This window comes from Apostichopus japonicus, chromosome 8, assembly GCF_037975245.1.
Source record: "Apostichopus japonicus isolate 1M-3 chromosome 8, ASM3797524v1, whole genome shotgun sequence".
NCBI classification, from domain to species: Eukaryota; Metazoa; Echinodermata; class Holothuroidea; order Aspidochirotida; family Stichopodidae; genus Apostichopus; species Apostichopus japonicus.
In genome coordinates, this window is record NC_092568.1 from 27857814 (window position 1) to 27884940 (window position 27127).

The 27127-nt window shown below is 36.1% G+C and overlaps 1 protein-coding gene across 4 annotated transcripts in view; it reads right to left on the minus strand.

Annotated features, from left to right (window-relative positions):
• The window catches only part of LOC139971422 (uncharacterized), a 60380-nt gene that overhangs the window by 26544 nt on the left and 6709 nt on the right, over window positions 1-27127 (minus strand). The window contains exons 6-15 of one of the 4 annotated variants that reach the window (XR_011794384.1): window positions 26983-27083; window positions 26438-26464; window positions 25572-25810; window positions 24741-24936; window positions 23754-24054; window positions 22887-23004; window positions 22648-22750; window positions 20237-20470; window positions 18622-18772; window positions 18174-18321 (exon numbers count right to left, since the gene is read on the minus strand). The gene's annotated coding sequence lies outside the window, so the exon portion shown is untranslated. The other 3 variants (XM_071977853.1, XM_071977851.1, XM_071977852.1) reach the window with 3 other exon arrangements.

Consider the following 27127-nt stretch of genomic DNA (forward strand, 5'->3'; position numbering starts at 1 on the left):
TTTCCGGTAGTTTTTAACTGGATACTTCATGAGCAGACCTAGCTCAATGAGGGGATTGGCTTTTTGGGGGTCTACTGGCACTTGTACCCCTCTAATAAAAAATTTCTGGAAATGCCCAAACCTTACATATGAGTGATACCTATCATTTTTCAGTAGGTATCAACTGGTTACCTTATGAGCCGACCTAGGTCAATGAGGGGATGGGCTTTTTGGGGGTCTACTGCCAGGGGTACCCCACTAATATAAATTACTGGAATTGCCCATCCCTTACATATAGAGTCCTGCTAACTATTTTTCGGTAGTTTTTAACTGGATACTTCATGAGCAGACCTAGGTCAATGAGGGGATTGGCTTTTTGGGGGTCTACTGGCACGTGTATCCCACTAATAGAAATTTCTGGAAATGCCCAAACCTTACATACCTATCATTTTCCAGTAGGTTTCAGCTGGTTACATCATGAGCTCACCTAGGTCAATGAGGGGATGGGCATTTTGGGGGTCTACTTGCAGGGGTACCCCACTTATAGAAATTTCTGGAAATGCCCATCCCTTACATATGAGTGATACCTATCATTTTTCAGTAGGTATCAACTGGTTACCTTATGAGCCGACCTAGGTCAATGAGGGGATGGGCTTTTTGGGGGTCTACTGCCAGGGGTACCCCACTAATATAAATTACTGGAATTGCCCATCCCTTACATATAGAGTCCTGCTAACTATTTTTCGGTAGTTTTTAACTGGATACTTCATGAGCAGACCTAGGTCAATGAGGGGATTGGCTTTCTGGGGGTCTACTGGCACGTGTATCCCACTAATAGAAATTTCTGGAAATGCCCAAACCTTACATATGAAGTGATACCTATCATTTTCCAGTAGGTTTCAACTGGTTACATCATGAGCACACCTAGGTCAATGAGGGGGATTGGCATTTTGGGGGTCTACTTGCAGGGGTACCCCACTAATACAAATTACTGGAATTGCCCATCCCTCACATATAGAGTCCTGCTTATCATTTTCCAGTATTTTCTAACTGGTTACTTCATGAGCTCACCTAGGTCAATGAGGGGATGGGCTTTTTGGGGGTCTACTGGCAGGGGTACCCACCAATAAAAATGACTGGAAATGCCCATCCCTTGTAACTGAAGTCCTGACCATCATTTTCCAATAGGTTTCAAGTTGTTACCTCATGAGCTGACCTAGGTCATCCGTGAGGCTGGCAAAGCTACCCCACCACCAATAATTACTGGCGATGGCCATTTGTTGCTCATGGGGCCATACCTGACACATTGTATTTACTTTGATGTGGTTACCATGAAAGCTGATCTAGGTTAGCTTTTAGGTGACTTTAAAATTGCTTTCCCAGCCACACCCACCACAGCCGGTTTGCCAGTTGTCTGGTTTCATATACAGGAATGCACTGTGAACATTGTGATGTACAAGGCAATTGATTACCTTCCCAGCTAACCAAACCCTATGGGCTCCCGGTCTATATTGATGCTCCATTGACACCCTTGCCTCCAGAATGTGACTGTGTGACGTCACGTGTTAGAATCGCTTTAGAATTCATTGGACATTTGAGTGAATGTAGGGACCAAAACATGAACTTTTTATGCAATTCTTTGAGAAACATAACATAGCTCCACTAAAATATGCAAAAGTGATCTACTTCCACCCCACCAAAAAACCTTGTCTTGTGGATGGGGGTGGGGGGGGGTGGGTTAAGAAGACCAGTTCACACAACTTTATAAAGAATATACCTGGAAATATTTTCGATATGAATTTCAACATTTTTTATCATTGAAATTTCATTGGGCATGCACCCAAAGGTCACAGTTTACTTTTCTTACAAAGGGACCTTTGCAACATAATGTTTTAACAATAGTAATAGATAATGAATGTATCTATAAACTCAGTCATTTTTAGGTTGGTGCTCCCTCTTTTTATAATCTTTTTCAGTGAAAACATCTTGAGTGAAGGCATTCTTGCACTTTATACTCAAGCATGTGCTCAAGTTTTAGATTTTCAAAAAGCCTAACTAGTATCTCCTCTAACAATTGTGTTCTTTGAATATTGTTTGATGGGTATGACAGGAATTTGCATATTCAAGAAGTTTTTAAATATTTCTTGACATTGAGAAGAACTTGCCATTATTTTGGTTCTGTAAGTCCTTGTCATATCAACATAAAGACAGGTTTTTTCTCATTTGTTATTATGATTTGGATTGAACCTCTTCAAAGCTTTTTATTCTCAGTATACACTTACACCAAATGTTCACATTATTATGGTCACTGTTATTTTTAAGAAGGTATCAAAAGATATTTTATGATTAACAAAGCAGACATCTTGGACTACCACTGCAGTGGTTTTTGAGTATGTGCCCCTGTCCTGTGGTCCATCATTGAAGAACTGTTCACATAAGTATGTTCCTTTTAGATAGGGAGCACTTAGAGTAGCCCTGTGACTGATGGGACATTTGCGGACCACCATTTTTAGGTACATTTAGTTAACTTGTAAGCGCTATCTCAGAATGAAAAGAATACCCCTCCTGGTAGCTACTTAATGTAGCTATATCAGAGCACCACCATTGAGAGAATATTGGCATTAACTATTTCACACAGTGGCATTTCCCTTGTGACTGATGGGACAGAAGCTCTGTGACTGATGGGACGCTACAGTATCTCCTCCAAAATTATAGCAATTTTGTTTTGCACTAACTTCAGTTTGCATCCACATATGGTGCCAACTAGCATTAAACTTGGGTCATCTGGGCTCTAGCCATCCATAGTCATCACAGGTAGGGCCCACTTGAGTTGGCCAATGGGGGTGTGGGTCCCACATTGGTTTGCTATATGAGCATCCCATAGAAGCAACTGGCATATGTAGAACAGACACAGGCCCATGGAAAACCTGTTCCATTCCACACTTGCTGTCTCATATAGCCCCATATGACTGAGTCATGGGTGTGTGATTTGTTGGGGCCTCACTGGGAAAGCTGTTTGGGCCCATATTTGGTGAGGTATGTTGCCCATGTATGGGACTCATGTCATCCCACTTCGGTGTATCAAGTAATGACATCTGGAAAAATGAAACACAATCCATATGCATTTGAAACTTGCATTTTATTTATTAACAACAACAGAACGAGCTGAGCCTTGAAACATGCAAACATTGATAATGAACAGGATACTAATTAAACAACATTGATGAAGTCATTTAAGTTACATGAGCTTTTGACAATATGCTGAGCTTAACCCTGGGCAGCAAAAGTAAGGAGATACTCTCAACTGTGGATTTAAAGGGTCCAATCTGCCCATCATATAGTGAAAGTCTGATACAAATTTTTTGAGCCATGTTCTCCATTTCCCCCCAAAATACTAAAGTGGTCAACATCCCATGAGGAAAGAGCCAAAACTAATAGGCAAAGGGGCATACATATACTATGAAAAGGATCCACCTGGCCTTACCAATGATTGGATTGGACCTTACATCATTTAAGTTACAGCCTAGTGGTTCTGTGAAAACTAATTCACTTGTGTGATGGGTACTCCTGTGGTGATACTGCCAACCAGGAGTGTGTTGTACAGTGCTTCAGGTTCTTTTTCCCCCTGATAGACCCACCAGTTCCTTTCACTCGGCCTCATTGTTCTGTGATCCAAGAATATTGCATTCCTCAAATTTTGGACAGAAGGGCCTGTATGCAGTGATCCAGCCCTCTCTACAAACCTCTGTGCATGCCACTGCTGTAGATGATAACAGTTGTTATGTCATTCTTTTTAGGAAATTAGGTATGAATGGAAGGACACTATTCTTGTACTAATACTTTTAGGCATTGCAAACTGTCCAATATAGGCTATACTATCTGAACCATATACCGTGACTGATGGGACAGTAAAATCCAAAGATCTGACATGTATACCAATCTTGATTCAGGATAACCTTCACAGGTCAATGAACACTTCATCATGTCACCATCATGTCAGTGACACAAGCTACTTTCAATAACATGGTCTAACAAATTAATTTGAAGAAATATACTGTACCTGTATTCTGATTTGCGTTTTGTTCACGTTCTCGACGCTTCTGTTGTGAAGACATCTCCCGCTTCTTCTTGTGGGCCCACTGATTGTGTTTTTTTTATATGCATCATATTTCCCCTCTGCTTTCAAACGTTCCCTCCTGTTTCGCTGTCTTTCAGCACTGGATTTCCCCATTTTGCATTGCACCACACATGCAGCCTAATTCTGTGACTGATGGGACAGAAGTTTCAGGTTGTCTTGCACATAACCCTATACACAATTGAAGAATCTCTGCTCATGCCAGATTAAGCCTTGAGTAGTACTAGATAGATGGACCCCCAACAACAGCTAAAATCATTCTGTTGGCTTATGACTAAAACAAATGTTAAAAAACTGTGACTGATGGGACATGTCCACACTCATTATTTCAAGAAATCACACAAAGACTTCTATTCGTATAGACACCTGTAACTTTGCAGAAGGTGAAAGGTCTCAAGGTGACTTTCATACTCAAAACAAAGTTGGTCATTTCTAGAATCATGCCAACTATTAAAGGGGCACTCTGAATTTTAGGAAATTTTGCTAATTTTTCGTTCCTGCAGCACTTGACAGTTAAATGCATGCTGCAGTGAGGGGAAACACGTTATAAGCCAGGTGACACCTGTTTTTGGTAGTTTAACTGTCATGTATATCAAATATCTCCCTCAAATGGCTGCAACCTTAAGTTGATTTTTAGTGAAAAATGCATCAATTCAATGGAATGTGTAATTAATTACTTAGTTAATTAAATGATTTGCTATATTGATTTTACAAAGGGATAACTTTCAATAGTACCCATACTGGAGTCCTTACAGTGGTCCAGTGTGATGATATAACATTGAATTGCCAATGTCGCTCTAAGTGTTGTTTTTATGCTATGTCGCCCTAAGTGTTGTGGAAAGAGATAAATTCACATAGGACAACTTGTATATGTGTAATTAATTACTTAGTTAATTAAATTATTTGCTATATTTATTTTACAAAGGGATAACTTTCAATAGTACCCATACTGGAGTCCTAACAGTGGTCCAGTGTGATGGAATAACATTAAATTGCCAATGTCGCCCTTAGTGCTGTTTTTATTCTATGTCGCCCTAAGTGTTGTGAAAAGAGATAAATTTACATAGGACAACTTGTATATGTGCAATTAAATAATTAATTAGTTAAATTATTTGCTATATGTATTGCGCAAAGGGATACATATAAATAATACCCATACTGGAGTCCTAACAGTGGTCCAATTTGATGAAATATACATTAAATTGCCACTGTCGCCCTAAGTGCTGTTTTTATGATATGTTGCCCTAAGTGTTGTGAAAAGAGCTAAATTCACATATGCCAACATGAATATGTGTTATTAATTAATTAATTAGTTAAACTACTTGGTTTATTGTCTTGCAAAGGGATTTCTATAAACAGAACCCACACTGGAGTCCTATACAGTGGTCCAGTGTGACAAAATAGTATTGTATTACATGTATATGTGTAATTAATTACTTAGTTAATTAAATTATTTTCTATATTTATTTTACAAAGGGATTACTATCAATAGTACCCATACTGGAGTCCTAACAGTGGTCCAGTGTGATGGAATAACATTAAATTGCCAATGTTGCCCTAAGTGCTGTTTTTATTCTATGTCGCCCTAAGTGTTGTGAAAAGAGATAAATTCACATAGGACAACTTGTATATGTGTAATTAATTACTTAGTTAATTAGATTATTTTCTATATTTATTTTACAAAGGGATTACTATCAATAGTACCCATACTGGAGTCCTAACAGTGGTCCAGTGTGATGGAATAACATTAAATTGCCAATGTTGCCCTAAGTGTTGTTTTTATTCTATGTCGCCCTAAGTGTTGTGAAGAGATAAATTCACATAGGACAACTTGTATATGTGTAATTAATTACTTAGTTAACTAGATTATTTTCTATATTATTTTACAAAGGGGTTACTATCAATAGTACCCATACTGGAGTCCTAACAGTGGTCCAGTGTGATGGAATAACATTAAATTGCCAATGTTGCCCTAAGTGCTGTTTTTATGATATGTCGCCCTAAATGTTGTGAAAAGAGATAAATTCACATAGGACAACTTGTATATGTGTAATTAATTACTAAGTTAACTAGATTATTTTCTATAGTAATTTTACAAAGGGGTTACTATCAATAGTACCCATACTGGAGTCCTAACAGTGGTCCAGTGTGATGGAATAACATTAAATTGCCAATGTCGCCCTTAGTGCTGTTTTTATTCTATGTCGCCCTAAGTGTTGTGAAAAGATATAAATTTACATAGGACAACTTGTATATGTGCAATTAAATAATTAATTAGTTAAATTATTTGCTATATGTATTGCGCAAAGGGATACATATAAATAATACCCATACTGGAGTCCTAACAGTGGTCCAGTTTGATGAAATATACATTAAATTGCCACTGTCGCCCTAAGTGCTGTTTTTATGATATGTTGCCCTAAGTGTTGTGAAAAGAGCTAAATTCACATATGCCAACATGAATATGTGTTATTAATTAATTAATTAATTAGTTAAACTACTTGGTTTATTGTCTTGCAAAGGGATTTCTATAAACAGAACCCACACTGGAGTCCTATACAGTGGTCCAGTGTGACAAAATAGTATTGTATTACATGTATATGTGTAATTAATTACTTAGTTAATTAAATTATTTTCTATATTTATTTTACAAAGGGATTACTATCAATAGTACCCATACTGGAGTCCTAACAGTGGTCCAGTGTGATGGAATAACATTAAATTGCCAATGTTGCCCTAAGTGCTGTTTTTATTCTATGTCGCCCTAAGTGTTGTGAAAAGAGATAAATTCACATAGGACAACTTGTATATGTGTAATTGATTACTTAGTTAATTAGATTATTTTCTATATTTATTTTACAAAGGGATTACTATCAATAGTACCCATACTGGAGTCCTAACAGTGGTCCAGTGTGATGGAATAACATTAAATTGCCAATGTTGCCCTAAGTGTTGTTTTTATTCTATGTCGCCCTAAGTGTTGTGAAGAGATAAATTCACATAGGACAACTTGTATATGTGTAATTAATTACTTAGTTAACTAGATTATTTTCTATAGTAATTTTACAAAGGGGTTACTATCAATAGTACCCATACTGGAGTCCTAACAGTGGTCCAGTGTGATGGAATAACATTAAACTGCCAATGTCGCCCTTAGTGCTGTTTTTATTCTATGTCCCCCTAAGTGTTGTGAAAAGAGATAAATTTACATAGGACAACTTGTATATGTGCAATTAAATAATTAATTAGTTAAATTATTTGCTATATGTATTGCGCAAAGGGATACATATAAATAATACCCATACTGGAGTCCTAACAGTGGTCCAGTGTGATGGAATAACATTAAATTGCCACTGTTGCCCTAAGTGCTGTTTTTATTCTATGTCGCCCTAAGTGTTGTGAAAAGAGATAAATTCACATAGGACAACTTGTATATGTGTAATTAATTACTTAGTTAATTAGATTATTTACTATATTTATTTCACAAAGGGATTACTATCAATAGTACCCATACTGGAGTCCTAACAGTGGTCCAGTGTGATGGAATAACATTAAATTGCCACTGTTGCCCTAAGTGCTGTTTTTATTCTATGTCGCCCTAAGTGTTGTGAAAAGAGATAAATTCACATAGGACAACTTGTATATGTGTAATTAATTACTTAGTTAATTAGATTATTTTCTATATTTATTTTACAAAGGGATTACTATCAATAGTACCCATACTGGAGTCCTAACAGTGGTCCAGTGTGATGGAATAACATTAAATTGCCAATGTTGCCCTAAGTGCTGTTTTTATTCTATGTCGCCGTAAGTGTTGTGAAAAGAGATAAATTCACATAGGACAACTTGTATGTGTGTAATTAATTACTTAGTTAATTAGATTATTTTCTATATTTATTTTACAAAGGGATTACTATCAATAGTACCCATACTGGAGTCCTAACAGTGGTCCAGTGTGATGGAATAACATTAAATTGCCAATGTTGCCCTAAGTGCTGTTTTTATTCTATGTCGCCCTAAGTGTTGTGAAAAGAGATAAATTCACATAGGACAACTTGCATATGTGCAATTAAATAGTTAATTAGTTAAATTATTTGCTATATGTATTGCGCAAAGGGATACATATAAATAATACCCATACTGGAGTCCTAACAGTGGTCCAATTTGATGAAATATACATTAAATTGCCACTGTCGCCCTAAGTGCTGTTTTTATGATATGTTGCCCTAAGTGTTGTGAAAAGAGCTAAACTCGCATATGCCAACATGAATATGTGTTATTAATTTATTAATTAGTTAAACTACTTGGTTTATTGTCTTGCAAAGGGATTTCTATAAATAGAACCCACACTGGAGTCCTATACAGTGGTCCAGTGTGACAAAATAGTATTGTATTACATGTATATGTGTAATTAATTACTTAGTTAATTAAATTATTTTCTATATTTATTTTACAAAGGGATTACTATCAATATTACCCATACTGGAGTCCTAACAGTGGTCCAGTGTGATGGAATAACATTAAATTGCCAATGTTGCCCTAAGTGCTGTTTTTATTCTATGTCGCCCTAAGTGTTGTGAAAAGAGATAAATTCACATAGGACAACTTGTATATGTGTAATTAATTACTTAGTTAATTAGATTATTTTCTATATTTATTTTACAAAGGGGTTACTATCAATAGTACCCATACTGGAGTCCTAACAGTGGTCCAGTGTGATGGAATAACATTAAATTGCCAATGTCGCCCTTAGTGCTGTTTTTATTCTATGTCGCCCTAAGTGTTGTGAAAAGAGATAAATTTACATAGGACAACTTGTATATGTGCAATTAAATAATTAATTAGTTAAATTATTTGCTATATGTATTGCGCAAAGGGATACATATAAATAATACCCATACTGGAGTCCTAACAGTGGTCCAATTTGATGAAATATACATTAAATTGCCACTGTCGCCCTAAGTGCTGTTTTTATGATATGTTACCCTAAGTGTTGTGAAAAGAGCTAAATTCACATATGCCAACATGAATATGTGTTATTAATTACTTAGTTAATTAGATTATTTTCTATATTTATTTCACAAAGGGATTACTATCAATAGTACCCATACTGGAGTCCTAACAGTGGTCCAGTGTGATGGAATAACATTAAATTGCCACTGTTGCCCTAAGTGCTGTTTTTATTCTATGTCGCCCTAAGTGTTGTGAAAAGAGATAAATTCACATAGGACAACTTGTATATGTGTAATTAATTACTTAGTTAATTAGATTATTTTCTATATTTATTTTACAAAGGGATTACTATCAATAGTACCCATACTGGAGTCCTAACAGTGGTCCAGTGTGATGGAATAACATTAAATTGCCAATGTTGCCCTAAGTGCTGTTTTTATTCTATGTCGCCGTAAGTGTTGTGAAAAGAGATAAATTCACATAGGACAACTTGTATGTGTGTAATTAATTACTTAGTTAATTAGATTATTTTCTATATTTATTTTACAAAGGGATTACTATCAATAGTACCCATACTGGAGTCCTAACAGTGGTCCAGTGTGATGGAATAACATTAAATTGCCAATGTTGCCCTAAGTGCTGTTTTTATTCTATGTCGCCCTAAGTGTTGTGAAAAGAGATAAATTCACATAGGACAACTTGTATATGTGCAATTAAATAGTTAATTAGTTAAATTATTTGCTATATGTATTGCGCAAAGGGATACATATAAATAATACCCATACTGGAGTCCTAACAGTGGTCCAATTTGATGAAATATACATTAAATTGCCACTGTCGCCCTAAGTGCTGTTTTTATGATATGTTGCCCTAAGTGTTGTGAAAAGAGCTAAACTCGCATATGCCAACATGAATATGTGTTATTAATTTATTAATTAGTTAAACTACTTGGTTTATTGTCTTGCAAAGGGATTTCTATAAATAGAACCCACACTGGAGTCCTATACAGTGGTCCAGTGTGACAAAATAGTATTGTATTACATGTATATGTGTAATTAATTACTTAGTTAATTAAATTATTTTCTATATTTATTTTACAAAGGGATTACTATCAATAGTACCCATACTGGAGTCCTAACAGTGGTCCAGTGTGATGGAATAACATTAAATTGCCAATGTTGCCCTAAGTGCTGTTTTTATTCTATGTCGCCCTAAGTGTTGTGAAAAGAGATAAATTCACATAGGACAACTTGTATATGTGTAATTAATTACTTAGTTAATTAGATTATTTTCTATATTTATTTCACAAAGGGATTACTATCAATAGTACCCATACTGGAGTCCTAACAGTGGTCCAGTGTGATGGAATAACATTAAATTGCCAATGTCGCCCTTAGTGCTGTTTTTATTCTATGTCGCCCTAAGTGTTGTGAAAAGAGATAAATTTACATAGGACAACTTGTATATGTGCAATTAAATAGTTAATTAGTTAAATTATTTGCTATATGTATTGCGCAAAGGGATACATATAAATAATACCCATACTGGAGTCCTAACAGTGGTCCAGTTTGATGAAATATACATTAAATTGCCACTGTCGCCCTAAGTGCTGTTTTTATGATATGTTGCCCTAAGTGTTGTGAAAAGAGCTAAACTCGCATATGCCAACATGAATATGTGTTATTAATTTATTAATTAGTTAAACTACTTGGTTTATTGTCTTGCAAAGGGATTTCTATAAATAGAACCCACACTGGAGTCCTATACAGTGGTCCAGTGTGACAAAATAGTATTGTATTACATGTATATGTGTAATTAATTACTTAGTTAATTAAATTATTTTCTATATTTATTTTACAAAGGGATTACTATCAATATTACCCATACTGGAGTCCTAACAGTGGTCCAGTGTGATGGAATAACATTAAATTGCCAATGTTGCCCTAAGTGCTGTTTTTATTCTATGTCGCCCTAAGTGTTGTGAAAAGAGATAAATTCACATAGGACAACTTGTATATGTGTAATTAATTACTTAGTTAATTAGATTATTTTCTATAGTAATTTTACAAAGGGGTTACTATCAATAGTACCCATACTGGAGTCCTAACAGTGGTCCAGTGTGATGGAATAACATTAAACTGCCAATGTCGCCCTTAGTGCTGTTTTTATTCTATGTCGCCCTAAGTGTTGTAAAAAGAGATAAATTTACATAGGACAACTTGTATATGTGCAATTAAATAATTAATTAGTTAAATTATTTGCTATATGTATTGCGCAAAGGGATACATATAAATAATACCCATACTGGAGTCCTAACAGTGGTCCAGTTTGATGAAATATACATTAAATTGCCACTGTCGCCCTAAGTGCTGTTTTTATGATATGTTGCCCTAAGTGTTGTGAAAAGAGCTAAATTCACATATGCCAACATGAATGTGTTATTAATTAATTAATTAGTTAAACTACTTGGTTTATTGTCTTGCAAAGGGATTTCTATAAATAGAACCCACACTGGAGTCCTGTACAGTGGTCCAGTGTGACAAAATAGTATTGTATTACATGTATATGTGTAATTAATTACTTAGTTAATTAAATTATTTTCTATATTTATTTTACAAAGGGATTACTATCAATATTACCCATACTGGAGTCCTAACAGTGGTCCAGTGTGATGGAATAACATTAAATTGCCAATGTTGCCCTAAGTGCTGTTTTTATTCTGTCGCCCTAAGTGTTGTGAAAAGAGATAAATTCGCATAGGACAACTTGTATATGTGTAATTAATTACTTAGTTAATTAGATTATTTTCTATATTTATTTTACAAAGGGGTTACTATCAATAGTACCCATACTGGAGTCCTAACAGTGGTCCAGTGTGATGGAATAACATTAAATTGCCAATGTCGCCCTTAGTGCTGTTTTTATTCTATGTCGCCCTAAGTGTTGTAAAAAGAGATAAATTTACATAGGACAACTTGTATATGTGCAATTAAATAATTAATTAGTTAAATTATTTGCTATATGTATTGCGCAAAGGGATACATATAAATAATACCCATACTGGAGTCCTAACAGTGGTCCAGTTTGATGAAATATACATTAAATTGCCACTGTCGCCCTAAGTGCTGTTTTTATGATATGTTGCCCTAAGTGTTGTGAAAAGAGCTAAATTCACATATGCCAACATGAATGTGTTATTAATTAATTAATTAGTTAAACTACTTGGTTTATTGTCTTGCAAAGGGATTTCTATAAATAGAACCCACACTGGAGTCCTGTACAGTGGTCCAGTGTGACAAAATAGTATTGTATTACATGTATATGTGTAATTAATTACTTAGTTAATTAAATTATTTTCTATATTTATTTTACAAAGGGATTACTATCAATAGTACCCATACTGGAGTCCTAACAGTGGTCCAGTGTGATGGAATAACATTAAATTGCCAATGTTGCCCTAAGTGCTGTTTTTATTCTGTCGCCCTAAGTGTTGTGAAAAGAGATAAATTCGCATAGGACAACTTGTATATGTGTAATTAATTACTTAGTTAATTAGATTATTTTCTATATTTATTTTACAAAGGGGTTACTATCAATAGTACCCATACTGGAGTCCTAACAGTGGTCCAGTTTGATGAAATATACATTAAATTGCCACTGTTGCCCTAAGTGCTGTTTTTATGATATGTTGCCCAAGTGTTGTGAAAAGAGCTAAATTCACATACGCCAACATGAATATGTGTTATTAATTAATTAATTAGTTAAACTACTTGGTTTATTGTCTTGCAAAGGGATTTCTATGAATAGTACCCACACTGGAGTCCTATACAGTGGTCCAGTGTGACAAAATAGTATTGTATTACATGTATATGTGTAATTAATTCCTTAATTAATTTAATTCCTTGCTAAATAAATATTTCAAAGGGATTACTATAAATAGAACCCATACTGGACTCCAATGTGATGAAATTACATTAAATTGCCAATGTTGCCCTAAGTGTTATTTGATGCGATGTCGCCCGAAGTGCTGTTTCACAGTTAAATTCAATGAGATGCACTTAGGGCGACATCTATATGTCGCCCTAAGTGTGTTTGTGTACAATTAATTGATTATTTAATTAAAATCCTTGGTATTTGTATTTTGCAAAAGGATTATTTTTAAAAGCACTCAAACTGGAGTCTTTACAATGGTCCAGTGTGAAACAATAACATTAAATTGCCAATGTTGCCCTAAGTACTCTTTTTATTCTATGTCGCCCAACGGTCTAATTTAGAGTTATATATATATATATATATATATATATATATATATATATATAAATGAAAATCGTAATGAGTTGGAAATTCAAGAACAGTGAAAAAACTTTCAGCTTCCACCGGGATTCGAACCACGGGCCTCCCGCTCTGTACGCGGACACCCAACCACTAGGCTATGGACGCTGATTGTATGTCCAGAGGTTCGAAACCGGTAAGGAAGATCGTAATTCCACTGTAGGCGTTTGTCACCTGTATCGAACAATACTAGTTCTGTTTTTGGTGACATATTTTGCCTTACTCTAGAGATCAAACATGATGCTAACCAACTCGAAAATCATTTGTGATTCCTAAAGCCGGATCTCGAAAGGGATACTTTGAACAGACTTTATGTTAATATATATATATATATATATATATATATATATATATATATATATACACATATATATATATATATATATATATATATATATATGAAAATCGTAATGAGTATATATATATATATATATACATGGGCGGCGATCATGGGGGGGGGGGCTTTTTTTTCTTTTCTTTTTTTAAAATATGGTTGCTACAGCCCTATTTTCCATTTTCACCGGCAAACCAAATTTCATTACGGATGCGGTCCGTCTAGCTATTCATTTCGAAAAAAAGTAAAAACTACTTACGGTCATATATAATAACAAATTGTGACACGGTTAGACAGGCGCCTTGGGAGAGATTTGCCAAGGGAGGGGCGAAGTTTGTAGGCAAACTATCTAAGCGTAGCGCCACCATAAGTTGGCGCGAAGCGCGAAAGAAAAATTTGGCCGAAAATGCCTCCCAGATCGTTGGAAATGGCACTTCCCAGGCCTTGTAAGTTGCATCTAAGCATTTTCTATTTTGAAATTACTAGCGATATCATAAAATTTTTTAAAAAAATATGCTAAAAAAAAACTATGCCACGAAATATTGGGGGGGATATTAGATACTATATCCCCCCACCTAAAATATTGGGGGGGACATGTCCCCCCCGTCCCCCCCATGATCGCCGCCCATGGCGATGTCCACGGGCACCGGGAAGCTAATTGCCCAAAGGTCAGATGCTTTAAATGCCAAGAACTTGGACATAAAAGCTTTAATTGTCCTGAGACGTTTGAAGAGTATCGCCATGACAACACAGACGCTAGCTCGACCCTAGATACACATGAAAACGAAACACAATATCAGTCTGAGGGATTAGTCACTGGGTCAGTTGAACAGGACAATCACGCTATTCAAGAAGCTAACAAGGTCAGGGCACAGAAATCCGAACAAAACACAGATTCAACAGCAAAGAAGAACAATAACACGAACTCCAGACACCCGAGTAATCCTAACCAGGAGTCAAAGAAAACCCACAAACAACAGCGAACTGAACAAAAAACGACATTGCCAACACAAAAAGTAGTAGAACAACGGAGAACACAACCAGAGACTGGATCTCAGCGGATGGAGGGGGCAAGCACACAAAGGGGAAACATCCAACCCCACAAAAGGCAAATATCCCTAGACAAAGACGGCTTTCAAACTATCAGACTAAAGAAGAAAACATTTATTCCTAATCTCAGCAGAGCGAGAAATGTCAGAACAAAGGATTCTTCAGCAGAACCTATGCAAAGATGATGGCGTTCATGTTATACATTTATTTATTTATAGCGATGCAAGCTGCAAAATTCCTTGAAACAGGGGAGGAAGCTATCGCATGCAATTACTACGATATTGTTTCATACAACAAGATGTCTAGCGAACACATATTGTCTTTATTCCACCATAATAGTCGAAGCCTTAACAAAAACTTAGACGACATAACTACATTTACGTCTCTATTGAAGGAGGATTTCTCTGTCATTGGATTTACCGAAACCTGGCTTACTGCAGATATATCCCCCCTAATCCATATCAATAACTATACGCTTGTTGAAAGGCATCGTCCCGAAAGGAGAGGTGGCAGTGTTTGTTTATTTGTTAACAACGATTTAAATTTCAAACTCAGAAATGATATAAGCATTTTCAATGATTCTGTCAATGTTCATAGAGGTTGACATAACATCAGCAATGAAAAACTATACCATAGGCATAATTTATAGGCCTCCAAAAAGTTCACTGCATATTTTTCTGACACACGTAAACAAAATTTTAACCCAACTCCCGAATGAACGACATAGTGCGTACATTATGGGTGATTATAATATTGATCTTGCTGACAATATTAAATCTGCTGACTTTTTAAACTTACTATATGCCAGTGGATTTTTTTCCTACTATTACCAAACCTACCCGTGTGGGTTGCACTTCTGCAACTCTTTTAGATAATGTTATAACCAATGATGACTGCAAACTAATAACTGGTATCTTTGTAACCGATCTCAGTGACCATTATCCATTATTTCTCCAAACTGCTATACACAAAAGTAGGCAAAGGGGCCCTATGTATGTGAGGAACTACTGCAAAACAAATGTACAGAGTTTCTTCTCAACAATCCGAGATGCTTCTTGGGAAAATGTTTCATCCCAAACTGATGCAAACATTGCCTATTCTATATTTTATAACAATTTCAATGCCATATATAATCAATGCTTTCCTGAGCAATGCATCACCAAATCTAAGAGACGTCGAAAGAGACACCTGTGGATTACTGCAGGTATTCTAGTTTCTATCAAAAGAAAAGATAAGCTATTTAAAAGACATATTAAGAACCTGTCTGGTGTAAATAAAACTATTTATTCTCAATATCGCAATAAGCTCAATCATGTTATCAAATTTTCTAGAAAATTATATTTCAACAATAAATTTGATAATGCGAGGAATAACCCAAAAGGCACATGGGATACCATTAACCAACTACTCCATAAAGGTCGTAAACAATCATCGTATCCCTCTTTTTCAAGGATGGTGACAAAGAGATTAACACGGACCATGACATTGCTAATAAATTTAATGACTTTTTCGTCAATCTGGGGCCATCACTGGCAAGTAAAATCAACCACAAACGTAAATCACAGGAATCTGTGAACATTGATGTTAACACTCATTCCATGTTTTCTCATCCTGTCAGTGAGGAGGAGTTGTTAAAAACAGCAGCCTCTTGCATGAAACCCGATAAAGCAGCTGGATACGATGATTTTAAGCCTGGTATAAAGACAAGTTATCCTATTTGTTACCAAACCATTAACCCACATTTGTAATTTGTCGTTCAATACCGGTATTTTTCCTGATATGCTAAAAATTGCCAAGGTCATCCCTGTCTTTAAGAAAGGGGATTCAGAAAACTTTGAAAATTATCGACCTATATCACTATTATCATGTTTTTCCAAAATAGTTGAAAGGCTTATGTATAATCGTATTTTTAACTTTATTTCAAAATATAACATTTTATGCCAGGAACAGTATGGATTCCGTCCTGAACACTCCACTGAGCTAGCAGTAGCTGATGCCATTGACAATTTGTATAGTAATCTTGACAAGAATAGTACCTGTGTTGGGGTTTTCCTCAAAGGCCTTTGACACAATAGACCACACAATTCTGCTTAATAAATTACACCGTTACGGCATAAGAGGAACCCCTCTTAATTGGATCGACAGTTACTTAGCAAACCGCTACCAATATACATCCTACAAAAATGCTCATTCCCAACCGGAGAGAATTCAATGTGGTGTGCCACAAGGCTCTATACTTGGTCCATTGCTTTTTATCCTATATGTTAATGACATTACCAATGTTTCTGATAAAGTTAAAGTTGTTTTGTTTGCTGACAACACAAATATTTTCTTCGTATCACAATCGAGAACTTTATTTCATATTGAAGTATCAACTGAATTAGACAAGTTCAGCGACTGGTTCGCTGGCAACAAATTATCATTGAATATTGATAAAACAATCTATATAGTTTTTAATACTTCTAAAACTTTTACATGGAATGCTGATATTACTATGGGTAGTAAAAGACTACAACAAGTCAATAGTACTAGATTTGTAGGTGTATATATAGATCATTAACTTAAATGGTGTGACCACATTACAACTGTCTGTAAAAAAGTTGCAAAAAACACTGGTGTTTTAGCTAAGCCTAAGCATTATCTGCCACAACACATATTAAAGATTCTCTATCAGACATTAGTCCAGCCACATATTAAGTATTGTTGTAACATATGGTCTGGTACTAGATATACCAATCTGAATCCCATTTGTATTACACAGAAGAGAGCAGTCCGCCATATAACACATGCCAAACCACGGGACCACACAAATCCTCTTTTTAAGCGTTCTAAGTTGTTAAAAGCTGATGACATTATTAGGGTTAACCTTGCTACATTTGCTTATAAGGCATGGAATGGACTGTTACCAAATGCTTTTAATGACTACTTAATATGTAACAGTGATATTCATCATTACAATACCAGATCTTCAGGCAATGCACATTATAACAGGTATAATTCTACAATGAGGATGTTATCACTAAGGGCACGTACAATCAAAACATGGAATTCTCTATCAGACAATATTACAAATAAACCTTCTGCAAAATCATTCAGAAGAAACTTTATTCAAAAAATTATTGCATCTTATTAATTGAACATGTTCATTTTTTCTTATATATTTTGTTTTCTTTTTCCTTTTCTTTACAGGGAGTCCTCTACTTTGTTAAGCCATCTGAAGGTTTTTTAGAGGACTTCCTATCACATTGAATATATTCACGTGATAAACAAATCAAATCAAATTTGTGAATAGGACTGCATAATGCAATTTTAGTCTAGTATGTTAATTATTTAATGATGTCTATTTTCCTCAAGATGAGCTTCATTCTCAAAAGTTATAGCTGTACTTACATTTTATGCCTTTGTTTGCTAGCTGGGTCATCTACTTGGTTATTTTTCAGTGGAACAGGTGTCACTTAACTGTTTCTTCTCCTCTTTACTGCTTGCATGTGTTCCTCTCATTCCTAAATTTTTCCATCAACTTCATGCTCCAGTAATCCTATTTCAAAAGGAATTATAAATAATATCGAATGCACGATGTTCACATACTGGGTAATCACCAATCACAATAATCCCATTTCAACCCCATAGCTTCACGCACACACACATCTAATCAAATACACACACATGCTGTTTGAAAGCCGTTATTTCCTATTCACAGTTAGTTTGGTCTACCAAACATACTCTGAAACTCTCTACAAAGACAACGATGCACAGAGCTGACCCTGGCAACCTAGGATAAGGAATTATATTTTACCCAGCCCAGACACAATAGCATGTACATATAAACATTACTTACTACAGGATGAGCGCCAGGTATGGATGCCTTTCCCAGGAACGGGTAGCCCCCGCTGCCTCTGAGTAGTGGGCAGTTCAAGTGCAGCTCGTAGATTGCTCAACATCATGTCTCTTCCCAGTCCTGTGGTCAGTACACTACAACCAGTTTGTACCTACATGCAATGAAAGAAATTAATCAAAAATAATATGGCACAAAAGAGGGTTCTAATTAAGAAGACACTGCAACTGCATGGCCTCTCCAATGACTTTCCAATTCAGGCAGAATATGATCATCAATATCACAACCCTCTAAGTATAATGCAAGAAGTAAGACTCCATTTGCTCCTGCAAGCCAATGCAGAGATGTAATAGTTGCGAATGTCACCATGGATACATTTGTTATTGGTTACCATCACGGTAACAAGTTGTGCTTAATGGGTGAAATGAAAACAAGAAGGGATCACAAGGTACAAAGTCCAGGCAATGAGAGCTGTTCAGCAAAGATGCCCTATTTCGGAGATGAACAAAATGGTGGAAAGATTTGTGAATCCAAATTACTTACAGGTAAGAATCCACTAATGGTCAAGTGTCTCACAACTGATGCTGATGGCAAGGCATGTAAAAGGTTCAGTAGTACAATGGCTGTAACTACTCATTCTGAAAGTGAACTTAACCTGTTCGATCAAGTTCACCTACTCAAGTCACTCCGCAGAGCACTGTCAATATTAAAGCAGTATTCTCCTCTGATATGTTCCTGCAAAAACTGTGACTAAGAAGCGCTTGACAATCTTATAAATACCTGGGAGAAACCATCACTGATAAATTGGAGTGGGATGAACATGTAAAACGTATTCTAGCAAAAACTAATCAGCGTATGTTCCTATTACAGAAGCTTAATTTATTCGGACTAGACCAACTCTTATTTCTCTGTTCTATATTAAAATCGGCAATCAAGACCACCATTACATTCTGTTTAGCCGCGTGGGGTGAAAATACTACTGCTAGAGACATGACCAAGTTAAGTAGACTAGTTTCTAAAGCAAGGAAAGTTTGTCGGTCACATGACCTCAGTTCAGTAGATGAGTTGCTTGTCAGAGTATCACAGAGTAATATGAAGTCAATCATGTCATCCCAACATCCTCTGGGGCATCGGGTAAATTACAGCAATCAAACAGGCAGACTAATTGTCATGAAATGCTGAACCGAGAGATACAGGCGTTCTTTCTTGCAAAGGGCTATTCTCAATCTTGCCAATGAATTATGTAGGAAATAGGCCAAATATATGTGTCAGAACATGGACATAGTAGTCTTCATTTTTCGTTTTAGGAATCAGATTTTTATGTATTTTCGATGTATTTATGATTGTTTTATTGTCTGTTTTACTGAGATGGACTGAATGCCAATTTTTATGGTCAATAAATTTCTTATATCTGAAATATCAAAAGCGCTTTATCAACATGTTTAGAATGCCTTGCAAAGTACTACAGTGGAAATCATTTATATTGCCAAAAGCATTCATTTGTATGCAAGAGGGGCAGGAAGTACACATTTCCATGTATGCCAAATGCTGCAAAGGGTTCTCTGCTAATATCCCACACTGACAGCAGGAAGCTAAACAAAATATCTGAGACACCCACCTGCAGCAAATGATTATGGTCCACTCATTTTGAGACTTCCACTCAAAAGCAGATGTCATCAATAAGGCTTTCACTGTGACCAATCCAAAACATAGTACCACACTTTCGTGCATTGGTCAGTACAGGGACTACAGTTCCATACACATAACATATAATGTGCCTGAAGAGTCCGTAGCCAGGAAGACGGAAGCTGTAGTATTAAAGGTGAGCTCAAATAGTCCATGTATCCAGACTCTGAAATAAATGCAAAGAAAACAGCAATGTGATGAATTACGTAAGAGAGGCAGAGCATACAGATGGAGGAGAGCACAACTCAGAGAGGGAGAGTACAAGCTACATGGTAGAACTAAAAACATAAACCAGTCCAGTATCTACAAGAAAGATCAACTGATTCATGACCAGTTACTCTAGGATGAAAAACTACACTGATGATGGAGATGACAATATTTATCAGTGATGCCAGTAATTTGTAAACTGAGTCTATCCACACTCACTGTTATGAGTTAAAACAGTATCACTCAGTCAGGGAAGTAGGCAATCAAGCTGATGACCATAAACTTGGCAAGTGCCATCAAACTTTCAAGGCTTTCTGCTGTGTTGCACTGCAAGATACTGTTGAGAGATGTGACACCTCTCTCCATATGTAGGCTGTTGTGGCATATGTAGGAGATGTCAAATGGTTTGGTCCTTAAGATTTCTTTACTTTGCACAATACTTTGAAGAGCATATATGTCAGAATGTGGACTCTGCTGCCTCTTCTCTTAGCTGCCAGGGTTAGCATTGTGAAAATAATGCCATATGCTGGTCATATCAATTCCTTCACCCCCCAAAACGACACTAAAAAGTACTGCAATATAAGCTCTTTGAAGGATTAAGTGTGACTCATCGCTCCCATACGTGAGCGCTGTGGATCAACGCGGTCAGGAAGATTGGACTGATCCATTCTGTTGCGGGTTTTTTAATATTGCTGTGACGCAAACTATTGCATTCTCAATGTATATGGGAATTTGGGTGAAAAAAAAACTACCAATAAATGTGTTTTTAAACTAATTTTGAGTTCTTAACAGTACAATAACAAATTTTAATACAATTACACATAAATGATTAAACAGTGCGTAGTTACAGTCCCCTATACTAGGCGCTACCATGCGGGCGTCTACAATAGCGTCTCTCGAGGTTGGGCTAGAAGGTCGATATTTTCTAACGAAGACTCTCATTTGTTACCCCTAGGTCCGATTGAAAACTTGAACCAATCACAATAATTTTTATATGTACAGAATCTGTCACTCATTTGTAATGCATATTCAATTTAGACAAAGAGGAGGGCCAGTGTTATAGTGACACAATTGAACTTTCAAAAATGGGAGTTTCAAAAGCTACACGACGCTACATGTTGCCATGTGTGTTTTACGTGTGACTTTTGGTTTTCAAAAGTTACGTATTTTTACATTTTTTAACCCCCAAAGTCGGATTGTGCCATGCTAAATAGAAACTAGGAAACAACAGAGATATGAAGAGATTTATTCCACCTTTCTAAAGATGTTTTAGACAAAGTGTAATGAAATGAGGAAAGAACTGTTATCAGTGAAGAAAAACATGGCCTAACAGTAAGTCAACGAGGGGGGTGGGTAGTTACTGTTGTGACTTTCCGCCGCTGCACAAGGAAGAGCGCTAAGGAATTGATATGGCCCCTGGCTTACTGATGGTGTAGGCACCTGTCCACATTCTGCATCCCTCTGTGTAACTTGCTGGGGCTGATGTATGTTTTGCCAACTTTTCATTTATGTCATCAGCCCATGCCATCCAATCTTGGTCTGACATTGTAAAGGTGTGAGCTTTCCAGTTCCGTATGTCTAAATGTATATAGGCCTAAGCTTATTCTGAATGCAGCTTGGGGCTCAGTTCAGCTGATTCTTACACCACATTGAGTAGTAATATATGCTTTTAAACTTCTGTCGCTTTTGCTCTGCTACACTGCACAGAAGTAGGCTACTCACCAGATCTACAACTTCCCTATCAAATAAGCTACATGTACTACTTAGTGAGTGTAAGTCTGTGATGGTATAAGCTCTGAGGTGATGGGTATTACTTTCACTTTTGCCCTTTGAGGTAGCTGAGGTTTTTCACACCTACCCATGCAATCATCCCATTCTTTATCATAAAGTTGAAATTTGATTTCTTCTTGAATATGAAACTTTTTCCTAATTTTAAGTTGCTAACTCTTCAAACTCAACAACTTGCTTCTGTTCTTTTATGGTGAGATCATAGATGTGAGGAGTTCATAAATACTGATTTAGTTTCAGAACCAATTCTACATGTTAATCTTCTTACAACTGTTTATTCAACATCTATGAGAAAAGGTTTCCTCATGTAAGTGAATGAGGTGTCAATGTTCCAAAAGTTTATTGAACCTTTCTGTCCAGCACATTTTTGGCATTTATATGTAAAATTCCACCTGTTTTCTGCCATACTTCCTCTGTGGGAAATGGTGTAGTGCAAGCCTGCATTTCTGTACTGTAAAGAAAGAAAAAATAGATAACTAAAATCCTGGTTATCAGTACTGAAGGGCTCATTTATTAAAATTACAATTCATTATTCTTAATCGTAGTTAACCATAAACATAGATTGAAATACAGATCTTGTCTCTTACTATTTTTATAACCAGAACTGCATGTGGATTCCTAACATAGTTAACGATCAGCTATCTGCAGTATTCTGTTCGTAAAGTTTTTGTGTAATGCGGCTGAGCAAGAGTCTTTCCAGTAAAGCTGTTGGAAAAGGGAAGACCACTAATGCATTAAATGAAAACAATTAAATGATACCTTAAATAACTGTTGACCAGCTGATAAACATATTTATATTTTAAATGCAATTTCCCCAGATTAGTGATAGTAATATACCTAACATGTGTTCATCCGTGGGTGGGAAAGCAATTATTTACTCTGTCACTGTGAATTTCCCTCATGCAGTGGCATTGCTGGCACGACTCTTGCTCAATCGTGTTCGTGTTACATTTGCAAAGAAAAAGTTAAGCTTACCTTCTAAAAGGTTAAGTTAACCTTAAAAGTGCTAGTTCAAAAAGGTTAAGAAGGTTGGCTTCTGCAATTGCGTAGGCCTACAGCACACATACTTTATGCTTGACCTTATTAGTTTAGATTAGTTTAGTAAAGAAAAAGGATCAGGAGGGACACTCAAGTCCCCATCAAAGACCCTATAGAAGATGGAAGAAAACTGATGACACAAACGATCAGACCCGATTACAATGCTTAAAGTGCTTGTCCAAAGCATTCTTAATTAAACCCATTCACACTACAGTACTTGCAAGTACAATTTTCTCAGGCAAACCATTCCACTCATTCACGACCCTATTAGAAAAAAATTTATGCCGAATATTAATGCTACTTTGTGACTTGTGGAGTTTAAGACAATGACATCTGGTACAACCACTATCAGCAAACATGAAAAAGTCAGTGACTATCAAGATACTTAATAAAGATATCACTTTTATGAAACCTACGTTTGAGTTGAATCTTGGTCTTGGTCACTGCATAATCTAGATCTATGGGAAGACTGTCCATGAACTTGTGTTTGAGTTACTTTATTTCTCTGAAATTTAGTGACTCTAGCCCTGACTCGTTGCATAACTGGTAATAGTTCCTGAAAACTCAACATGAATTGAATATGAACCACTGAATCAAGAACTACTGGAGACTAATAATTCTTCACATCCTTGGCTAGATGAAGTAATGGTTTCTAATACAAACGGTATACTTTATCAATCCCGTTCTTGAACCATTGGCCAGAAAATTGTGTCCTTTCTTGAGAGAAGTATTGAAGGAGAACCGGACTGATGGTGTGCTATTTATAATAATCCCTCTGCCTAATACAAATACCAAAGTATTTAATTAAAAAATAGTGAATTGCACATAAAGCTCCTAAGGCGACATCTTTGCTCTAGGTAAATTTAACTCTTTTCACAACACTTAGGACGACATAGCATAAACTCACCACTTAGGGCGACAATGGTGATTTAGTGTAATTTCGTCACACTGGACGATTAAATACAATTAACTAGTTAATTAATTTGACATAAACATGTCACCCTATGTGAAATTAACTCTTTCCACAACACTTAATAAATTAATAAATTGTGAAAGACATAACACCAGAGATCTACAGTCAATATGAAAAAATGCCTGTATACAGTATTTAGAACTGCTCAATGGGATCATTTCAACTTAAGCTGGATTCTAAACCTGAAAATTTCCAACGTATGAATTCTGGCCATTAACTTACATCACTAATAGTTTCAGAATTTGACTACTGTTCATTTGTCAGTTTATTGAGTTATCGTAATGACAGGCTCTTAGCATTACACTCATAAACACACATACTGCTACTTCACAAAAATGCATTGTGTTACATATTGAGACAATTTTACATAACACAAAACAGCATGGAATGAAAACAATATGACAAAAACAGGGAGTTTGCAGGAACTCACCAGGACTCACAAAAGCCTTCAAGATCTTTGCAATCTAGACACACCTCAAGGTGCCCCTGCATACTCAAGCATGACATATAGCCCTTGTTACTAGGATATATTGGAAATTATGACTGGATATGAGTTTGCCCGACAGTGCCAAGTCTCATTGCAGGAAGTCCACTTCATCTCATTTGTTGTATGTAAGAAGAAGTACCTGGAAAGGAAAAAATAAGTTACTCATTACAACAATGTTGCATTTCTATTGCAATTTCCATTTGTTCCTTTACCCTCTGGATTATCAGGTATAAATGAAAACTTTCATTCAGCTTTTACTTAAAATTATCAGAATTACTATTAAGAGCAACAAAATTATAAATCAGATACAGACTATCATCTAAACCCAGCCTTACAAATGTGCATCCTCATTGTATTGATGCAAGTTTATCAGTCAGATCTAACTGGTGCCATGATACCTCTTTTAAAAATGACTAATTCCCTGCAAACCTAAGCAAATTCCCAATCAGTTTCAATGTTAAAGGTAGTCTGTATCTGACCCAAATTATAGGATGCTATAATTGCTAGAAGTTTTCAACAAGTTACTTTCATGGAGGCCCTTAGTCCAAATTGTTCTCAGACATTCTTAATGAACACACAAGATGACTGAATGTCCCTGTGAGGTAAATTTCCTCAAAAGTTGTAATAAAAACAGTTTATAGAATTTTGACCAAAGGTGACCAAATTTGAATATTTGGGCCAACATGGCATAAATTTAAATAATACATTGAAAAGTTCACTTATTTTTTGGGGGGTTGCTTTGATGCTTTTCACAGAACGATCTGTATCTCTTACTCATCTAAAAGTTTGCACTGGCTTTGGTTACAGGAAGTGCATGCTGATGTGTAAACTTCACCAAGGAATTCTAATGCATCCTCCTGTGCAGTTGAATCAAACTCTGGAAGAATCTGTTTCAACCTTGCGAGACAGGAGGCCCATGAAGTTCAGGTTTAAATTGCGTGGAAGAGAGATTTGATTACTTCCATTAATTCAGAGCTATGTCCATCATAGTGTTGAATGATGCTGCAAAGAAGCTATAAAAGAAGGAAATTTAGATTTGTAGGAAATCTACATCTGACATGGGTGGCTCATCAATATAAGTGGAAAAGTTTAGGGTTGCAGCCTTCATTTGTATCTATTTTTTTTTATGATTGCTTGATGTTTCAAAGCACTTTCTTGGAAGTCTGTCACTAGCTTCTGTAGCTGAAAAGTTACTCTCATCAAGTAAAATGATAAACACATCATATGTTAATAACCATTTGTTGGAATATGCTACTGGGAGAAAGGAGTAGAGGTATCATGAACTTGACAAAGAGAGTGCCCATGTTGGAAATCTAGTATATTTGGGGGATAATAAAACTTAAAACCTTCATTGTTGAAGTGAAAATTATGATATTCTGCAATAAGTGCCAATCCTCGGGATGGGGTTGGAACATCACAAAATGCCCCTTGCAATTGTGCCCATATAGGTTGGGATTTTCCCTTCTCCAGGCATAGGAGTTTGTCAAGGATATGGTCCTGGCACAGTAAAAGTCTTCCATTTTTCAACATTTCCAGGTGGGGAGGATCAAGTCACATGAAGTCTTGCACCTCCCTAGCTTGCAATCCCTGCCTTAATGAATTTATTTCTAAAGCTGCATGGGTTGTCTTAGGTTACTTACCTTTACAGTAACAGGATTGCTTTGTTCCTGAAATAAAAACATTTAACAATATTTAATGTGACTTGTCAAGCATGGCCAGTGATTTTCCACGATCAAGAAATTCACAATAACATGGATCTATATCCATAAAATAATGAAACGGAAAACTCAATTTGAAATAGAAAAACCAGTATTCTTTGCAAGAGTTGGATATATATGCAATAACTGTGGGGCTGTATTGACCTTGATCATGTTTCTCCCTGTAAGAAGGTAACATATATTGTGAAAGAGAAATCTAGAACATAGGTTGGGGTGGGAAATTGTGCAGGGGGGCAGAGGTTTGTTTGGCCCCAAATATGCCAAAAGTTCCAATACGGTCACATTTGGTCAACATTTTAAACTGTTGCCATTACCACCCTGGAGGAAATTTACCTCACTGAGACATTCAGTCATCTGGTGTGTTCATTTAGAATGTCTGAGACCAATCTGGAAATAAGAATCTCAAGCAATGTACTTTTTGAAATCTTCAGAAAAGTATGCTATAATTTGTTGCCTATACAGACTACCTTTAATTCAAATTTCTTCTATTGGATATTTGAATCATATTCAAACTTGGGCTGCTACCCTCATCTGGTGTGTTTGTACTGATGATACTGGCTGCAAGTTCCTGAAATATAGAATAATTAAATTTATGGATTACATGCAACAGCT